Source organism: Stegodyphus dumicola, chromosome 5, assembly GCF_044657685.1.
Source record: "Stegodyphus dumicola isolate Sdum_Otavi_A_Nest chromosome 5, ASM4465768v1".
Taxonomy (NCBI): Eukaryota; Metazoa; Arthropoda; class Arachnida; order Araneae; family Eresidae; genus Stegodyphus; species Stegodyphus dumicola.
Window position 1 is genome coordinate 158,222,058 of NC_140772.1, and position 19,575 is coordinate 158,241,632.

The following is a 19,575-nucleotide window of genomic DNA, read 5'->3' on the forward strand; positions in this document are numbered from 1 at the left end:
AAAATGTGCTTGAAAAGTGCTTATTTTTTTAACTAAAATGTGGCTATGAACCCTGTGTAACTCATAACGAGAACCAAGGAATATATCATTTTTTGTGCACTGCTTTGCAACTGATATACAGCTCATCAGCAGCTAAACAGTAAAGTGACTGAACTCTGGTAGTTTAGTTAGCCAAGCTAATGGGCAAGTTGTATGATTGTTTTCATGGTATTCCCAATATGTAACGTGGATTCAAACCAGTGTCCTTCAGAAAGACCTCCTTGAAGGCATCTTTTCTTTTAGGCAGATATCTCTCCCATGCTTTTCCATAATTTAAACAAACCCAAATGATGTATGCTGCTAAAAATTTTATTTAAAGTCCATATTTAATAACATTACAAAAATTGCAAATATGGTCCAAGTTAGATCATTTTTAAATGCATATATTTATTTTAATTACACTAATTGTATATATTTATTATATGAATATTTTAAATGTCCATTTTATCATTAATTATTATTAATATATTTATGGACAACATTTCTTTTTTGATTGTTCTGTCCAATGTATCCTTGATTTTAATTTCACATTTAAATTTTCACACCATAATTTTATAAGTCTTCTGAAATTTAGTCACAATTTCACTCAATTTAACCGCGTAGTTCACAAATGCAGCATAAAAACTATGTTAATATCAGTCACCAAGGATGTATGGATTAGGTTTTTCATGCATAACCATGAGTTTTTGAGTATCCATAAAACTATTCTGTCATTTTAGAGAATCAATAATACTTTTTATTTCAGTTTAATCATCTCTTTGTGTGTCACACCTGAAATCTTCTCAAATGTTATTGTTTTGTTTATTTCATGCTTATGACTGCATAAGAAGACTTAAGTGAAACAAATGTGTCACAAGCAGTGACACTGAGATGTTATTTCACATATAACTGAGAAGTACAGCACTAATTAGCACTGTAATTGTTAAAGAAAGTATCCTGGCTTGTAAAAAGCTTCGTTGCATGTAATGTGAACTTAATAACTTTATCATTTTAAAATTAAGAAGGGTTTGTGTGTACTTAATTCAATATACAAAGCATGTGAGAGCTAGCTGAAAAAGGCATGCTTTTGTGAATATTTTCTAGGGTAAATAGGCTCATGGAAAACCACGAAAATGTCACAAAATTCACAAAACACATACGAAAAAAATAACCTGCACAACCAGCTCGTTTTTCAGGATTTGAGCCGAGATTGAACTACCACTATTCAGCCTTCTTAACCACTCGTAGGACTAAATATGTAATATGTAATATCATGTAATCAAAAGTTAACTATGTGTTGTGTAACAGGATTGCTTTCTCAAGTATCGAGGTAGGAAATACTTAATCTATTCTTTTTTTTAAGTGTTTGGTCATGGTATTATTCATTACATGTACTTTCCATAATTCATATAGAATATTAATATTTCTACTACAAGTGTCTTTTTTAAATTTTTAAGTGTTTTGCTTGTTGATATTCTCAAAATTATATCTGATAATTAGTATAATAGGTATAAATACAGTAGACATATATAATCGATCAGGAGTGGCTAAACTTTATGTCAGTGAGAACCACAACTGCATATTTACATCATAGGTGAAGTAGGTTTCAGACAGCAAGAAATGTCGATTCCAAACAATCATTCAGTGACAGTCTTAGTTCAATAAGAGCCATGTGCCTGTAATAAATTAATGAATGCATGACTTTTAATACATCCATTTTACATAAACAGTTTTTCAATGTTATTTTTATCAATTTACTTGTAAACAGTTTAAAGCATTTTATGTTGAAACAACTGCCTGTCTTTCATAGTATATTTGACAGTGCCAATAATTTTCAGTATTGAAATTCTATTCAGTGGCATTGTTAATAAAACTTTTGAAGAGTCATTTGCACTTGGATTCATTACACAAGTAGTGGTTTGCTAATTTTGATGACTTTGAGTATCCATAAAACTATTCTGTCATTTTAGAGAATCAATAATACTTTTTATTTCAGTTTAATCATCTCTTTGTGTGTCACACCTGAAATCTTCTCAAATGTTATTGTTGGAAAAGCATTAACAATATATTATCTGGTTAAAGTTTTAAGCCATAAATATTGTTTTTCTCATAATTTTAGATGACCATACCAATAATAAAAACATTACTTAATTAATTATTTAAAATGCATATTTTGGCAGGTGATGAAGTCAAAATATTTTATCGGTTGGAAACCTCATGATTCTGTGTGCTTAACGCTACGTTAACAGCCATGTTACCAATTATCATTAACCCCTCTCCCGCCATATTTTCTTCCACAAACTAGCATCTGTCACCGAAAACTTCCTTTATTATATGAAAATATTTCTATCTATTTGTTAAAAGTTCATAAATAATAACGTGAAAATACAAAAAAATAATAATAAATAAGTGAAGAATAATTTAAATTGGCAAATGCGAACAATGACGGTGATAATTCAACAAAATGAACGTTAGAGGAATGGTTGCAACCTTCTTACAAGCGAATAGGTTGAATCTGCCGGATTACCAGGTTTGAACTATTATCGCCAAAGTTGGCGATGTTTACATTTGCCGGGTTCTTTGCGGAAGTGTTCCGAAATTCTAATTAGATGTAAACAAATTTCATTTAATAATAATTAAATGCCGTGTAAAGGTTCAAACTTATTTTTTTTTAACTAATACTTAAAAGATCTAACATTGTGGTTCTCAACCTATTTTGCCCTATTCCACCCCTTTCACTATTGCTAGAAGATCATTCCCATCATGCCCTTCCTTTTCAGTACTTGAAAAATGCATATATATATTTATTTAGATTGCTTTTGAACTTACTTTATAAATTAAACCAAAAAAAGTACAGAAAATGTTGGTATATACCAGGATTCGAATAAAAATAGTTTTTTATATTTATAAACCACAGCTGCCAACTCTGCTTTTTCTTCTGGTCTCCTGGTAGATCACCAAATCTCGATAAACTTGTCTCAGTTGCAACAAACAGGGCGAAAAGAATGACCGGGGTAAGAAACGTTTTTGTTATTATTTTGAAAGGAAAAATCAGTGACAAGATCTTACTTACCATTGTATCATTCATCAAGAAGCGCTTTGTGCTCGACATTTCCAGAAGAAATTTGCAAAGTTATGGAATTCATAATTATATTATTGTTAACCTCATTATTACTACAGCTTTTAATCATCGCCAGTTTAAAGAATTTTTAGTTGAAATGGAGAGCGAGTACTCAGATCTTCTGCTGAATAATAAAGTGCGTTGGTTATCAAGAGGAAATGTTTTGAAATGTTTTGCATCCTTATTAACAGAAGTTAAAGCATTACTCCTTGAAATGAGTGTTTATAATCCAGAACTAATGAATGATCAGTAGATCCAAAAATTTTATTTTATGGTAGACGTTACATCTCATCTAAATCAGCTTAATCAAAAAACTATAGGGAAGAGGTGTGTGTGTGTGTGTGTGATTATGGCAAAGCCTCGAGGGCTATCTGCCTAAGAGGAGGGATGCCTTCCTGGAGGACTTTCTAAGGGAAACTGGCTCGTTTTTAACACGTTACACATGGGGAAAACCACGAAAACGCCCATGCAGCCAGCCCGTTCGCGGGATTCGAACCTCCTATAGGGAAGAGGAAACACAATTTTTCTGATGTTGGAAGAAGTTATTTCATTTGAAAGCAAATTATCTCTTTCTGCTCAAGATTTTTGAAACAGAAACTTTGGTTCACTTTCCAAGCCTGTTGAAACATTCTCAAGAAAATAGATCTAATATTGACATTTGCCATTTCAAAACAACAGTTTTATGACAGAAGTTTTTCTCAGCAGGTTTCAGGAATTCTGAATCAGCAAAGCAACATTAGCCTTTGTTAAAAAACCTCTTAATACTAGTGCAACGGAATTGCATTTCTCTGTTTAATATTCACATTGGCAACTCTGAAATCAATTGCTGAATTTAAAAAAAAAAAAAATTATGAAACTTGAAATTTGAACATTTTAAGTGCTGATGTAGAAACATTGGAGAAAAATAAATGTGTGCTTAGTTCACAGCACAAGTAATCTGGAGAAGGAAAACATGTGGAATAATATTATTCCCGACTCATGTAATCAGCTTAAAAAACTAACGTTTGATGTTTTTCTTATTCGAGTCTACATATTCATACGATCAATAATTTTCAAGCATGAACTTTTTGTCAAGAGTAAATAGAGAAGTCATCTTATTCATGAAAACTTGTAATAAGGCTTAAAATGAAAAACAACATACAAAATGCAAACTTTTCAAGAAGATGCAAGGCCATTGTTTACATTAGTGTTTTGTTAGTCATTATTGCGATTCAAGTTTTTCAATATATTGCAATTCTCTTTTATCAATAAAAATAGTATCGTTATTAAGTATAATATCAAGTTTTATTCGACATATATATATAGTTTAACTAAGACTTAAAAACTGAAATATTGAGTTAATTTTAGGGAGTGTTGTGGAGCGAAAGAAGATGTAGTGTTGAGAAAGGTATAAGATGGTTTGGACATATGCAGAGAATGAATGGAAGAAGATACTTGAAAAGAGAATACAAGTATTAATAAATGCAGTGCTGAACTGTTGATAATTGACTCTGTTGACTAATGAGTTTGCCTTCACTGGCCAAAGGGATATAAAACTGAACTGAGAGCAAATTGTGTGCCATCTCAAACCTTTTCTGCTGCATGTACTATGCCCTAAAAGGCTGAATTGTTATTATGCCCAACAGTGTTATGTTGTTATATGTAAAGATTTTAAACAATTATTTTTTTGTAACTGTTTCTGAAATTATTAACTTAGTGTTTTATGTTCAGTTTCAGCAGTTTTCTTAGTGTTGATTAAAGAGTTACTGTTTATTACATTTGCTATTCCTTATTACTGCACTAAAGGCTATGATTCTGTATACATTAATTAGCAGCATGTTTAAATTCTTAGTTAAAGGTCTTCAATTTAGTTTCATAATTATTTATTGTATACCTTCTTCATATTCATCTTAAATTTCAGAAGAAATTTACTTCCCAGTTTAGTCCTTTGAAGCAACTTATATGTAAATATTGTATAGCATATTCTGTTATGTACTGACTATTGAAATGCATTTTTATTTCTTTTTTGCAGGACATTTTGCAGTTTGAAGTCTCTATGTACTACTGAGGTAAAAAAATTCTTTTATATCTAATCTGAAAATGAAATATTTTTTCATAGGCAATAAATTCAGTTCTTGACAACTGCATTCTAAATTAGAATTTTAAGCACATGTGAGAAAACAGGAAAGTGCTTTCCAGTATTTAATTTTAAAAAAAGTTGAATTTTTATTTTCAGAAATCATCTTAAATTTATTTAATAAAGATCATGGCAAATGATTCCAAAATTTTTGGTGCATGTTTTACTTGTCCCCAGAACTTTCTGAGTTGTCCTGCTGTGGATAATTTCTACATAACCACTGAATTTCTGTGATTCTGATTAATTCAGGCTCCTAAGAACTTGATGTTTGTGTCATTATTTGATTTTTAGGAAAGTGATTATTCTAAACCTCATGTTTATAAAAAAATTTACTGTAGTTTGAAAATATGAGTCTTGGATGATAATATCAGCGACTCTTTTAAATATAAGCTACAACTTGCTTAAAAGTATCTTATGCAGTTAATGCCACTAGATACCTTTCAACATAAAAAACATCTTCAGAATTATTTTTATTTCTTGCATTTGCTGCAAACATGAAAGAAAAGAAAAATCTTATAATTAAATTTTGTTGCTGTTAAACATTTCTGTAGTAGAAGATAAGCATGTTTAATTTATAATACTTTTTATGTATTGTTTGACATATTTAGAAGTATTAAATATGTATATGATGCACAATTTTGAAATCTACAAAATAAATTTTGTTGTATATAAAATTTAATTATAAATATTGAAGTAAAATAACAGACAATAACATTGCAAAATTAAAAATTTACTCTTACAAACACTTCAAAAAAGTGAGAATAAAATGCATTAAAAATTTAAGCAATATTTTTTATAATTTAAAAAAGTATCTCTTCATATAGTATTAATAAATACAGTACAAAGTTCGAAATCCGCACTAGCCGATTCCGGATTTGGGATATTTCCAAATCCTGTGGGGGGCTGTAAAGTAATGTTGCTTTCTTACATTAAATTCAAACAAATAAATTTGTAACAAGTTTTTATTTTTAAGCAATAATATAATCACCCTCGTTATCAGCAACCTTTTGCCATCTAGTATGCAGATTTCAATCCCAGATCAATAAAAATCAATTGGTTTTTGAGTAAAATATCTCAAGATGGCATTTTGGACATCATCAAAATTTTGAAATTTTTTGTTACTAAGAAAATGTTGTAGGGATTGGAATAAATGGAAATCCGAGGGTGCGATATCGGTCGAATATGGTGGGTGAGGCAGTACCTCCCACCCCAATTCATTATGTTTTTCCAGTGTTCGTCTTGCACAGTCGTGTTGCAGAATGACGCCTTTTCCGTTGACAATCGCCGGATATTTTCCAATTAAAGATTGATTCACTAGATCCAATTGTTCAGAATAAAGGTCTACATTAACAGTTTTTCCAGATTTCAGCAATTCAAAATGAACAATTCCACGAATACTCCACCAAATACCCAGAAGTGCCTTTTCGGGATGTAAACCCTTTGTAACCCCTATTAAAACTGCCTTTTGAGTTTTGGATTATCATATAGGACTTATTTTTCTGTCTCCACTAATCAAGCGATCAAAAAATGGTTCTGTATGGTGCCGTTGAAGCAATACATTGCGTGTGATGGATAGGTTGGCTTTGTTCTCTTCGAACAGATTATGGGGGACTCAAACACCTGCTTTGCTTATTTTTCCATTCTGCTTTAAATGTTTTTGGTCGACCAAGGTTGGTTAAGAGTGTTTGACAGTTCCTCGATTGTTTGACATTGATTTGCGTCCACTTCTGCCCTTAGCATGTTGTTGTCTATCGTTGTTGTCGACATGCGTAGAAACGACATTACTTTTTGGTCCCCCTAATAATAGATCATCAATTTAAATCTGGTAAGATGGCATGCAGAAATTATACAAATAAATTATGAAATTGTAATTTATGAAATAAAGAACAATTATGATCTAAAGGGTATCAAAATTTACAAAAGAAAGCTTAATATTTGTTTACTTTATTAAACATTTCGTTCAATGCAAGTTGTTTAAGATGCTCCCACAAAAAATTCAAAAAGTTCCTTTTTCTTTTTTCTTGTGTCATATACAGTGGACTTTCCAATGCCATACTCCTCACATAATTTTAAGACGAATATGCCTGTATGCATTTTTTGCAGCAATTCCACATTTTGTTTAATGGACTTCTAAACATGGTTTCGCTTTGTAGATCCCTTTTGTAACTCCAGAATTGGAAACTCTTTTCGACATAATCGAAAGTTCAAGCTTAGTTTTTATAAAATTTCTGTAATAATAACAGTCTGCGAAAATTAATAAACTGGGTCAAATTAGAAGGTCAGGGAGCAGCGCAGTCTGCTACATTAATTTAAAATGCCTTAGAATCAGTAATGATAATTTTAGCCTAACTTAATAGCGTGTGTTATACGTTATTGGCTATGTATCACAAGATTGGCAACGAAACCCAAGTGGTTTCGCTAAATTTTGACTTGCTCCTATAGCGTTCTGAATTAAGCCTGAATTGTAATAGTTTAGTTTTTTACTATACCTACGTTTATTTCTTGCACATGCTTCAAACTAATATGAGTCCTGAATAAATAAACTCCCACATATATACTTAAGGCTTTATCTAGGGCTGGCGCTTGAAACCGCCTGGTATCGCCTCTACAGGTCCTAAATTCTGCTGCAAAGCGCTTTTGTAAGTTCTAAATTTTAACCATGCCTAAACTTTGGATCCCAGTGCTTTCCCTAAATCATAAATACTTCTCATCCCTTAATTTTGACACTCGGTGCTTTCCCAAATTCCAAAAATTTCAACTTCCCTAAATTCTGCCGTCCAATACACACATATCTATAGTGCAGGACGGGTTTAAAAATTTTGCTTTTAATTTTTAGCCTATTATTATGTTTTTTTTATATGTATGTATATAGGCATAAATAAATGCAACAAAATAAAGAACAAGGTTATAAGGTATTTCTCCCGCCTTCCTAGCATCCCTTCGTGGTATAGTGGTTCTGCATGCTGAGCCGGTATTGTCAGAGGTCCGTGGTTCGATTCCCAGCAAAGGCGTTGTTAATTTTTCATCTTGCCTGCTTCCAGAAAAAAATACCTAATGTCTCTAAAGTGGCGCCCGAACTAAAAGGGTGTTTCATGAGGATTCTCTGCGCCCAGGATTTGGCGATTGGGTCCCCTAAAAACCTCAGTCGCCCTTTCAAAAGGGGAGTATGTAAGGTATTTCTCGTGCCTTCATAGCACCCCTTCATGGTGTAGTGGTTCTGCACGCTGAGCCGGTATTGTCAGAGGTCCGTGGTTCGATTCCCGGCGAAGGCTCTGTTAATTTTCATTTTGCCTGATTCCGGAAAAAAATACCTAATGTCTCTACCAGGTATAAAATATCAAAGAAAAAAATCTTAAATATACAATGTTCATTAATGTATGTATATGTATATAATATCAATATAAATGTTAGGTTCTGAAGCAATTAGAAAATTTTTAATTACGCATACACACACATATATATATACATTTTATAAGCATATATAAAATAAAGCGATTTTTAAATTACTTATATGGTTTGTTGTGGTTTATTTAAATATAGCAAAGCACTCGACGGCTATCTGCCTAAGGGTAAGGATGCCTCTGTAGAGGACTTTCTAAGCAAAACTGGATCGTATATGCGTTATACATGGGGAAAACCACGTAAACGCCCATACAACATGAAAATGGATTGTCTGGTCCGCACTTCTTAAGCAGAAGTATCACCAGAGCCAATAGGCTAAGGAAATTTTCAATTTTGGAGCAAGAGCTCAAAGATCAAATAATGCCAATTAGAATTTTTGAAAGACCTAGTTAGAATTTTGAGGTCTTCTGACTAGGAGATGTGTTGGCCTCGCCAACGTCTTTATTGAAAAAATACATTACATAGCATGTTTTTATATTTACAAAACAAATTATTTTTTGAACATAAATTGAGTTATACAATGCAACATAGAATGATAGGAAGAACAAAGTAAAGAATCAGTATTAAGTATTACAATAATTAAATGATTAATAACATGGCAAATAAAAGTACAAAGATATTACATGATACGATTGAATTTACAAGTACAGATCTAATTCATTGTGATATGAGTATTCCAATATAAGTACAATAATATTATATAATACAATCAATTTATAAGTACAGATCTGATTCATTATGGTATATGTATTCCATAAAACTTGATAACAAAGATCGTCCCTTGTCGTTCTTAATTAGTTGTTTTAGAGTTTCTAAAGTTATATTTTGTTTGAAAATTTCTCTACGTTTTGTTGATACACTGGAACAGTCTATAATCATATGAAGTGCATCTGCGGATTCACTACCACATTGACACTTGCATGTAGATTCCTTTAGTTTGAATCTGTTAATATAAATCGGAAAGGCTCCGTGATTAGTGATAACTTGATTTAAAAAAAATCACTGAAATGCCGTTTCTCCGAAACATTCGGTAGAAGAGTGAACGTTTGTCGTCCTGTTTCTTCATCGTTCCATTGTCTTTGCCATAGATCGAGAGCTTTCATCTTTGTCGTCCTGATGCTATTACTCATAGGGATCTTGCAGTCTAGGTACGTGTTCGAGTAAATCCCTTGTTTGGCTAGCTCGTCGGCTTTTTCATTGCCGGCAGTGCCTTGGTGTCCTCTTATCCAATGAAGCTTTGCTTTTGTAAAAGCCAGTAATTTCTTTATGGCGATAATGTTCTGATTATAGATATTGTATTTATGGATAGACTTTAAAACAGCCTGGCTATCCGAATATATATGCGCAGGACTGGGGTGTGATTTTAACCATAGTAATGCCGACTTTAATGCTAAAGTTTCAGCTTGATCAGTATATCAAGCTGAAACTTTAGCATTGATCAGTATATCAAGCTGAAACTAGTCTTATCCAGTTTAAACATAAATTGATCGTGACAAACTCCATTCATGAAGGAACAGAAGCCAGCTCCAGTGCCGTCTTCACTTTTTGAACCGTCCGTATAAATTTCTAAACCTTTATTGATTGGAGGCTTGTTGTCCCATCCGAAGACTTGAATATGAGCTGGATGAGAATGCCATTTAGGTACTGGGAATTCAATCTGATCCCGTGAAAGTTCTAAGTCCTCATATTTAAAGTCAGTCCATCCTCGTTTGGTACATTGGATGATGCTTTCCATGTCCAATTTAAGATCAAGCGGTATAATTCCAGCAATCACTTGAAGAGCTGCAGTAGGGGCAGTCTTATAGCTTTTGGTCATTGCAAGAAGTGCTATGCGTTGTATAGAGTTTGTTTTGTTTCGCATTTTTACCGTAGGTGGGTACCACCAGGCAGGACATGTGTATACTATGGTACGCTCTATTGCACGTTTATAAAGTTCTTTCAGAACTGGTTTGGGCATCCCAAGTAATCTAAGAAGATTGTTCATTATTTTACAAACTTTAGATTTAATATAATCTAGATGAGGTAGCCAGGTAAGGCATTCATCTATGACTATTCCAAGATATTGAATGGATTTTTGTTGCTTAATGGTATGATCGTTCATCTTTATTGTCGGTGCTGAATAGGCTGCACCACGCTTTTTGATTGCTATAAACATAGACTTTGACTTTTCGGGAGAGAATTGAAGTTTGCACTTGAGTGCCCATTCTGATAGTTTTTGAAGCGCCAACTTTGCCTTGGTTTGAATTTGCATATGCATAGATCCTGTTACTAGGAGTGAAACGTCGTCCGCATAAGCTTGGATGTGGATTCCATCTTCAAATTCGAGTTTTAAAGCTATATTCATTACTATATTCCAGAATAGTGGTCCAGAGTTGGATCCTTGTACACATCCTTTTTCTTGTTTTATGGAGTATTGAACATTATTTATTTCATAGATTATATGTCTATTATCCAATAAACTTTCAATAACTTTATAAATATTTAGAGGACATCCCAGATTGCGGAGTTCCTGTAGTAGGAACGGCCACCAAATATTGTTGAATGCACTCTTGATATCCAAAGAGATAACATTGGTGTAATTATTATTACGTCGGTTTGCTTCTATTTGTGAGACTATGTTGTCCTTGATGGCATCTGCTGAGCATTTTCCCGCCGTGAAGCCATATTGTTGTTCACTTAATTTGGAATTCGATACTAAGAAATAAGTCAATCTGTTAGTGATTAATTTATCATAGACTTTACTCCATGCGTTAAGCAAGCAAATAGGGCGGTAAGCATCAGGAAGCTCACCATTTTTTCCTTCTTTTGAGAATAATACTAATTTCGCTGTCTTCCAGCAGTTAGGAAATATTCCTCGACGGAAGAGTTCATTAAGTAACGCTACTTGTAATTGTGGGTTAGCATAGAAAACTTCAGCTATAATTTCTTTAGATATATTGTCCATTCCAGGTGCTTTGCCTGGATTGAGGGATTTGATAGCATTTTCCACTTCTGGAATCGTAAACGGAACATCATTTATTGAATTATATGGATTCCTTAAGTTGTTACGAATTGTCGTATGAAACTCCGTGTCTTCGCTGATTATATCTTTAGGAAAGTGGTAATCCATTAGGAAACGTATAGTTTCTTCTATTGTGGAAGTCTTGGTTTTATCTGGTTTGAGTAACGCTTTTAATTGTAGAGGGGATTGCATAGTCCCCTTAGCAATGTCATAGTGTACCCCGAAGGGTGAACTAGGACTTAGACGCTCCAGATATCTTTTCCAGGTTGTTCTTTTGGCTTGCATAAGTTTTCTTTTATAGAGAGCAAGGTCTTTTTCATAGACTTGCTTATAGTGTGCTCTTAGTTCGTCATCATGAATACATTTGTGATAACGCTTTCTCAAAGCGAGGATTCTTTTTCGTAATATTGAGAGTTCCGGGGTCCACCAAGGGACACCTTTGTGTTGAGTTTTAACATATTTTCCCTTGGCGTGGGTTGCCAAGTCACAGTATTCCTGTATTTTCTGAGTCCACTTAATTATAAGTTGATTAAGATCAACTGTATCTTTAGGCAAGTAAGATTCCATTGAACCAAAAAAGTGACCAATTTTTGCCTTCAGTAAGAGCCAATCCATTTGTGTAAGTTTATATTTGACTCTTTGAGTTGAGCTAGAATGTTGATACGTAATTTCAAAAGAGATATAACAATGATCACTTAAAGTGATACAGTCCATAACTTTCCAATTATGAATGAAAGACGTGGAAGAGATTGATCTGGAAGCTGTAATATCAATCCAGCTCTTTCCCCTTGTGCAGTTGTAGGTAGGGGGACCATCCGGATCGTTTTCAACAGCCAGTCTATGCATTGTTAAGAATTCTCTAAGTGTGCGTTTTCTGGGATCCTTGAAGGGGGAGCCCCAGAGCACACTTTTCGCGTTTAAGTCGCCAAGGAGAAGAAGATCATGTTGATCGTCAAAGTAACGTTCAGCTAAGTTTAACAGAGTAGTTAAATCTGTTAAGTCCGTTATAGGTTGAGTATAACAGTTAAAAATGGTTATTGTCCTATGTTCAATCTTTAATGTAATAACATTTAAAGTAGAAGAAGCGTAAGTATTCAGAACCGTAAGTCGTGGGTTAACCACCACTGTGGCTGTTTTGGGGTGGTCATTTGGAGAAAAAATGTTTGAGTCGGAAAGCCAGACGGCTTGTCATTGATACAGTATGGTTCTTGAATAAAAATCAAGTCGTATTCAAAGATACAAGTCTTTAGTTGTGCTGTTGCGACATGTGATCTCGCTAAATTAATTTGCAACGCTTTTATATTTTGAATAAGTTCTCTAGCCATAATTGATTTTTCTTCGAAGATCTTCAATTTCTAGCTGTCTGCTAGGACAGTCTTTTGAGAAACTTGAGTGCTGCTCGTCAAGGTGCTTATCACTATTCGCATTTCTTTCTGCACAATGAATACATCTTTGGTAGTTATTGTCACAATTTTTGTGGGAATGTCCCACTTCTCCACAATGTCCACATGCCTCTTCTGTTTGGCATTGTTTAGAAATATGTCGGTATTGGCAGCATTTAAAACACTGCGTTGGTCTGATGTATTCTCTTAAATTGAAACGTTCCCAATTAACGCACAGTTTGCGTAACTTAGTAAGTGTTTGAAAACCTCCGGTGAGGTTTCACAAACCCAATGATTTCCGTTCTTATGCTTGATAGGAAATTTAACCTGTAGGCCATCACCATCGATGCCTTCGTTTTGGGCTAAAATGGCTTCCTTAAGTTCTTCCTTAGTCAAGTCCCTTGGAATATCATATATTATAATTTTAGGAAGCCTACGTGTAGGACGAACAATTTGTAGGTCCTTTTTAAGTTCTGGTACAGTATTTATTTCATTTTCTAGCGTCTCTATGTCTTCCGCTTTATTGGTCTCTATTAAGAGACCACCTTTTGCCTCATTTTTAAGTCTTTTCACTCCAATGTGGAGCTTTGTGGGATCAATAGTTTTTAAGAGCTTCTTTCTGATGTTGTCTGGTTTATCCCCTTCATTTGTGGGGTATAAAATAGTGACATGTTGTTTATCTGGTTTTCTCCATGTTTTGGATCGGTCACGAGCTGGACGTTTAAGTACGTCCGCATAAGAGTCTTTAATGTTTGGCGTTTGATGAATTTGTCCTTCCATGTGTGCCATCTCGACACACTGTTCAGTTAGAAGGTTGAACATCAATTGAAATTGATGTCGAATATCAGCGGCTACTGCCTTGTTTATGCCAGAAGCTTTATTTGTCAATATTGTCTCTAAGGTGGCAATATATGCCTGTCCTTCTTTGAGAATGTCTTTAGAACTCATTTTGATGTAGGTAGAGTTATTCAACGCTTAACTAAATAAGATGCACTGGGTCTGTAGACCGACCTGGTACCCTGGGGTTCACACCAAGTCAGTAAGTAGTAGGCACTTTTGCTCAGGCTTTCGACCCTCCTTGGAGAGGGAGCCCCCCGACCTTGCCAAGGTACCCGAGCACTGGGAAAGCACGAATGAACAGGTGAAACAAATATTCAAAATTATATCAATTTTGCACATTAATATCGCATTTCAATTGCATACAAATCGTATTTCTAATCGCTTTCCCCGGGGAGCGTAAACGCCCATACAGCCATTCCGTTCACTGGAATGCGAACTCCGGACCGAACTATCACTGTTTAGCGGCTTTACCACTCAGACGCTAATGAACCTTCTCCTCACATATACATGCATATATATATTATAATATTTACATGTAGAACATATGTTATGGTGAAATACCGAAATCTGGAGAATGTCGACTTTCACCGGTGAATGTTGAACATATAAGAATATATTTCTTCTCCGTAATTCAGTCACGAAAAAAAGCACTTGAGACTTAAAATAAGAACTTAAAACACACAGTACATTGAAAATGAGAAAGGAAAATAATAGAAGTTAAAAACTTACTTAATTATACAGTGCGTTCTAAATGAGAAAATAAAATAATAGTAATAAAAAGCTTACTAAATTATGTGACTCAAATCTTATTTATTGCAACAACTTAAACTATTATGACTTCTTATGAACTCTCTTTTCGACCTACACCAGAGCATATCTGTGATTGTCGACATAACACCGGTGAGGGTCCGAATGTACAAGAATGTAATGCAATATTCGATCTTTCACCGATGTATGTGGTAAATGTTGTCATTCTCCGGTGAAAGTCGATATTCTCCAATTTCGGTGTTTCACGGTAACATATACGTACACATTAAATTATTAAATTATATTTGCATGTCGATAAATTATATTTACAGGTTGATCATTGATAAAAAATTATAAAATATTGTACGGAATTACTTCGCTTCCTAGATTTTTCGTAAGCTTCATCATATTTCTAAAACAGAATCTAAGTGGTGATCCCATTTGCAAGCTGTTTATATATCTTATTTTTTCTGCACTGAATTATATTTAGAGAATTATTTCACATGATTATAGCTGAAAATGCAGTTTTACAAATGAAGAATTTAAAGGCAAGAAGAGAATTAGGTCCTTTTCTAATTATTCTTGAAGCATTTAAATTAAGAAAAACAAATGGCAGATTAATAGAGATCACTGAAATAAAGTGCTCATAGAGGACAGATTAATATGCAAATAAATTTTAGTTTTCATTAAGTAAAACAGAATTCATCTGGCTTCTGTGAGAAAGGAATCAATCCAAGAAACTATTTTTCTATTTTCGCAATCATAATTTTTTAAAAAAATATTCAAAGAATTCATATTCAAACATTGCAGTCTATTATAATCAGTAATAATTACCTAAAATGCAATTTTAATCAATATTAATTCTCATTTTCTCTTTGATAACCCCTCTTTAGAGTTAAATAGCAGTCACAGCATTTTTCGGCTACATTTTCCTTTATAATATGCTTACGTTTTCATTTACAACTTTTAATACTCTGGGAAAATTTCAGTATGAGAACCCAGAAAATTATTCTTAGTGATGCTAAGATTATTGATCATTGTCATGCCGCTGTGCTTCAAAAGAAATCCTATTGTTTAAAGGTTCATATCCTTAACCTTCCGACGTTCATATCCTGGCCTTAACATTACATTCATATCCTGACCTAAAAATAAAAGCTGCGAGTCAGAATTAAAGGGGTTGCTCATAGGCAACCTTAGTTAAAAAGAAGTTAGAGGAAATGTTAATCAATGCATAATATTATCTTTTGAATTAAACACTAACACACTATTTGATCAAGTTCAAATAGAAAACAGATATTCGGCATTTGATTTGAAAACAGATTAGACTTGCAAACAGATATTCGGCATTTGTAAAGAAAATAAGGATGAATCAATATGAGTTTGTTTTCTGATTGCAAAACCATCTTAAGATACTATCGGATTTAATCTTTAAATTATTCCAATAATATTCAGAATAGTGGGGAGCCACTATTCTTAACTAAAATTCACTAACGCAAATCCTATTTTGGGTTGAAATGATTTTCATTAATTACGTTTTAGAATCTATTAGGTTATTTTTTTATAATACGCCGAGAGGTATTTTTGAAAATGAGCAATGCCTTTTGCCAGGACTCGAACCTGAACCTCTCGAATACGCGCCTAGTGTGCTAACCGTCACACCACAAAGGCATACTGGAAGGAGAGAGAAAATACATTATCCCTTTTAAAGGGCAAATGGAAATTAGGAAACCCGATCGTTAAATCCTGGTTGTGAAGAATCATCGTTCACAACATTTTAGTTCGAGCGCCACTGTAGAGTCATTAGGTTATTTTAAAGGAGCTGTGAAAAATGTGCAAAGGAGTCGCCGGAACTTGAACCTGCACCTCTCGAATACGCGCCGAGTGTGCTACGGTTACACCACGAAGGCATGCAGAAAGGAGGGAGAAAATACCTTATAACGTTAATGAAAAAATACTAAAAATATCTAAAAAGTTAATTTTTTAATTACCTCAGTTTTTGTACTGATAAATGATAAACTATTATAATATGAAAGAACAAAAGGAATAAAATTAATTATTTACTGATATTTGAGAACTCACTTTTTTACTTCCTTGTACGAAGTAAGTTGTAAATAATGAGACAGACAGTGAACGAAGTAAGTTGTAAGTAAATCAAACGAAGTAAGTTGTACTTTTGTAAGAAGTGTCGCAGCCATGAAAATTTTCGGGTATCATATTTCAATGAAAATACCCATATATTAACTGCTATCAGATACAATGAACGATGTTTTTGCATGACATCTGTAGGTAAGAACAGAATAAAGGACTCTTTTTCCCAAAACGGTTTGCAAAAAGGATTTAAAATGGATTCAGGACAGATTTTTTTGTGATGTCTAGATGTACGTATGTAAGTATGTAGCTCGCATAAATCAAAAACGAGTAGACTCAAAACGTTGAAATTTTGTATATGATATAACATGTAGTTGTGCACCTACCTTTTTGGTTGGATTCGGCTGCACCAAAAGTGTATAAATAAGCAAATATACCCACTTTGTAACTCAGCTGCGTGAGCTCAGTTTTTTTTAAAAATATTTTTTATATATTGGTAAATTGTGTATGTTTTGCTTTAAAAATGATTGAATTATGTTGTTCTTATCTCCCAGTTAAAGTTCTTATGCCTTTAGTTAATCTGCATGCAATAGTTGTAGAATTATTAGCTATTTAAAAGTTTTTTAAGTGCGGCTAAGCCTAATTTTTTTTTACTATAGCTGCCATATTTGTTTGCATTTGAAACTTAGCGAAATAGTGAATTCAGTTTCTGCACTTTTAGTGTCTTTTTGCCAAGTGGGACCCAAAGTAAAAGTTTTGTGCACCGAAAAATCTGCCTTCTTGTCGCTGGCATAACTACTTGTTTTTGCGTAGAAACAATAATTTTAATTGTAAAAATTGTTTTTTTTTAATTGTTTTAATTGTATTTGGTGTTTCAAGTCTCTATATTTTGCAATTTTTAATAAAGCTATTTTGAGGTTTTATGTATTTTTGTCTTGTCGCAAAGTGAGAATTGAATTAATTGAAAGAGAAAACTATCTCTAATGAGAGAGGAAATAAGTTTCAATGAAATGCAGAAAAAAAATGTGCGTATAATTTAATATTCCGCGCAAGGGAAGTCGTGGTCTACATATCAGACTTTTTAATGCTGTGCTTACAACAAGAAGTGAAATAGATTTTGACAAGTAAATATAGCAGTACAAAATTGGGTGTGTTTCATTCACTATATGCGTAAAGTTCTTGATATTATCTATATCCATCACATTTAGGAGCTCACTTTCAGTTATATTAATACCAAATAATTCAGTGAAATACTTAAACCAGCTAATTTAATAAAAAAAATTCACACTTGTATTTTCGTACACTGAAAATTTTCTTATCCGTAATATAAAACACAGCACAAGAAATAAATATTTTGCAAAACAGACAAATATATATATATATATATTAATATTTAATAAGAATAAATCTTATTATGCAAATTTGAAAGGTAGTTCTGAATATTTTTTAATTGGCTGTTACATTGGCGAATGGCAACTGTGTGATGAAATGACTTGAAAAAGTGGTGGCGCTGTCTGTTACAAAAGTAATAACTAAGTACCAAAATTCGCCACATCGCAAGTCACGACAATACCCCTTTCCTGGCTTCCGGCCACTTTATAGTTGAGAAAAACGGGTCATACCAGTACAGCAGTAAAGTCGCTGAACGCTGGTAGTTTGACCTGGACTCAATTTTGGGCGAACGGGCTGGCTGCATCGGCGTTATCGTCTTTTCCCCCATACATAACGTGGGTATGAGTCAGTTTTCCTTAGACATTTCTCCAGGAAAGTATCACTGCCCTTACTGAGGTAGTGTGCTATGCCGTAATCAAATAAACCAAGCCAAAAATGTGAAGAAAACGACGAAACTGCGATGCAGCTAGGATATGAACCCTGTTCGAACTACCTGTTTTCACCTATTTTTCCGCTTTGCCTCTGGTGAGCTAAATACAATTTGAAATGAATTGTATTAAGGAACTGGCAGAATTGAAGACTTTTAAGATTATATGACTGAATGTTGCTAAACATGATAGAAGCGGTAAAGCCATGTAAGAAATTATTTGACTTTATATGATATATCTCAAGATTTGTAAGCAATAAAAATAAACAATTCTCCCTGAATAAAACAAAAATCGGCTGCGTTTTCTTTCGATCTAGTTCCTTTCCAGTTTGTAGAATTAATAACTAAATTACGTTTAGACTTTTTAAAGGTTCATGTCGTAACAAGCAAACCTTTTCTTTATGTTTGAACGTAAAGAGCTCTTTGTCCCCGCTAAGGTCTTTGAAATATTAAATTATAAACTGTTAGCTAAAAGTTGATTACGTTCGATTAGTAATTTACTTAAATAAGTGATTAGACAGAAATTATAATTATTTAATCGTCCATGTACTCGTATGAACTTTTTAAAAGTCGCACAACATATTAAGCAGCAAGTTTTCTGTTTATGCTTCAACCTAAGACAGACAGAAGTCTTTCTTCCCGCAGGGTGTTGATTTTGATTGATGTATTGAGATTACGGTAAAGCACACTAGAGCTATCTGCCTAAGGAAAGGGATGCCTTTGTGGAGGTCTTTCTAAGGGAAACTGGCTCGTATACACATTACACGTGCGGAAAACCACGAGAACGTGCATGCAGCTAGAGGATTCGAACCTCGCCCGAACTGCCAGTGTTCAGCAACTTTTACCGCTCGGCCGCTAGTGGGCCTCTCCTCGCAGGTCGAAAGATCAAGCTTAGAGCGAACAAAGGGAAATTCTGTGTGAGAGAAAGCTAATTGTGCAGCATTTTAATACAGAATTTTTTAAAGACCAGATAAAATACTGCATTAAAAAAATGTTTGATTGGAATGTATTAATTTCTTCTCATTCAAGGCGATTACACTT

At 33.6% G+C, this 19,575-nt stretch overlaps 2 long non-coding RNA genes across 4 annotated transcripts in view; one reads left to right on the forward strand and one right to left on the reverse strand.

The window, feature by feature from the left end:
• Positions 1-332: 332 nt before the first annotated feature.
• LOC146997304 (uncharacterized) overlaps positions 333-19,575 on the reverse strand; it is an 87,137-nt gene continuing 67,894 nt past the window's right edge. For 2 of the 3 annotated variants that reach the window (XR_015041312.1, XR_015041310.1), the window contains one exon: positions 333-1,694. This is a non-coding gene — a long non-coding RNA (uncharacterized LOC146997304). Of the gene's footprint in view, positions 1,695-5,912; positions 7,053-19,575 lie in introns of those variants that run through there. The other variant, XR_015041311.1, reaches the window with a different exon arrangement.
• The window catches only part of LOC146997305 (uncharacterized), a 101,128-nt gene continuing 86,703 nt past the window's right edge, over positions 5,151-19,575 (forward strand). Inside the window, exon 1 of the long non-coding RNA XR_015041314.1 lies at positions 5,151-5,187. This is a non-coding gene — a long non-coding RNA (uncharacterized LOC146997305). The remainder of the gene's footprint in view (positions 5,188-19,575) is intronic.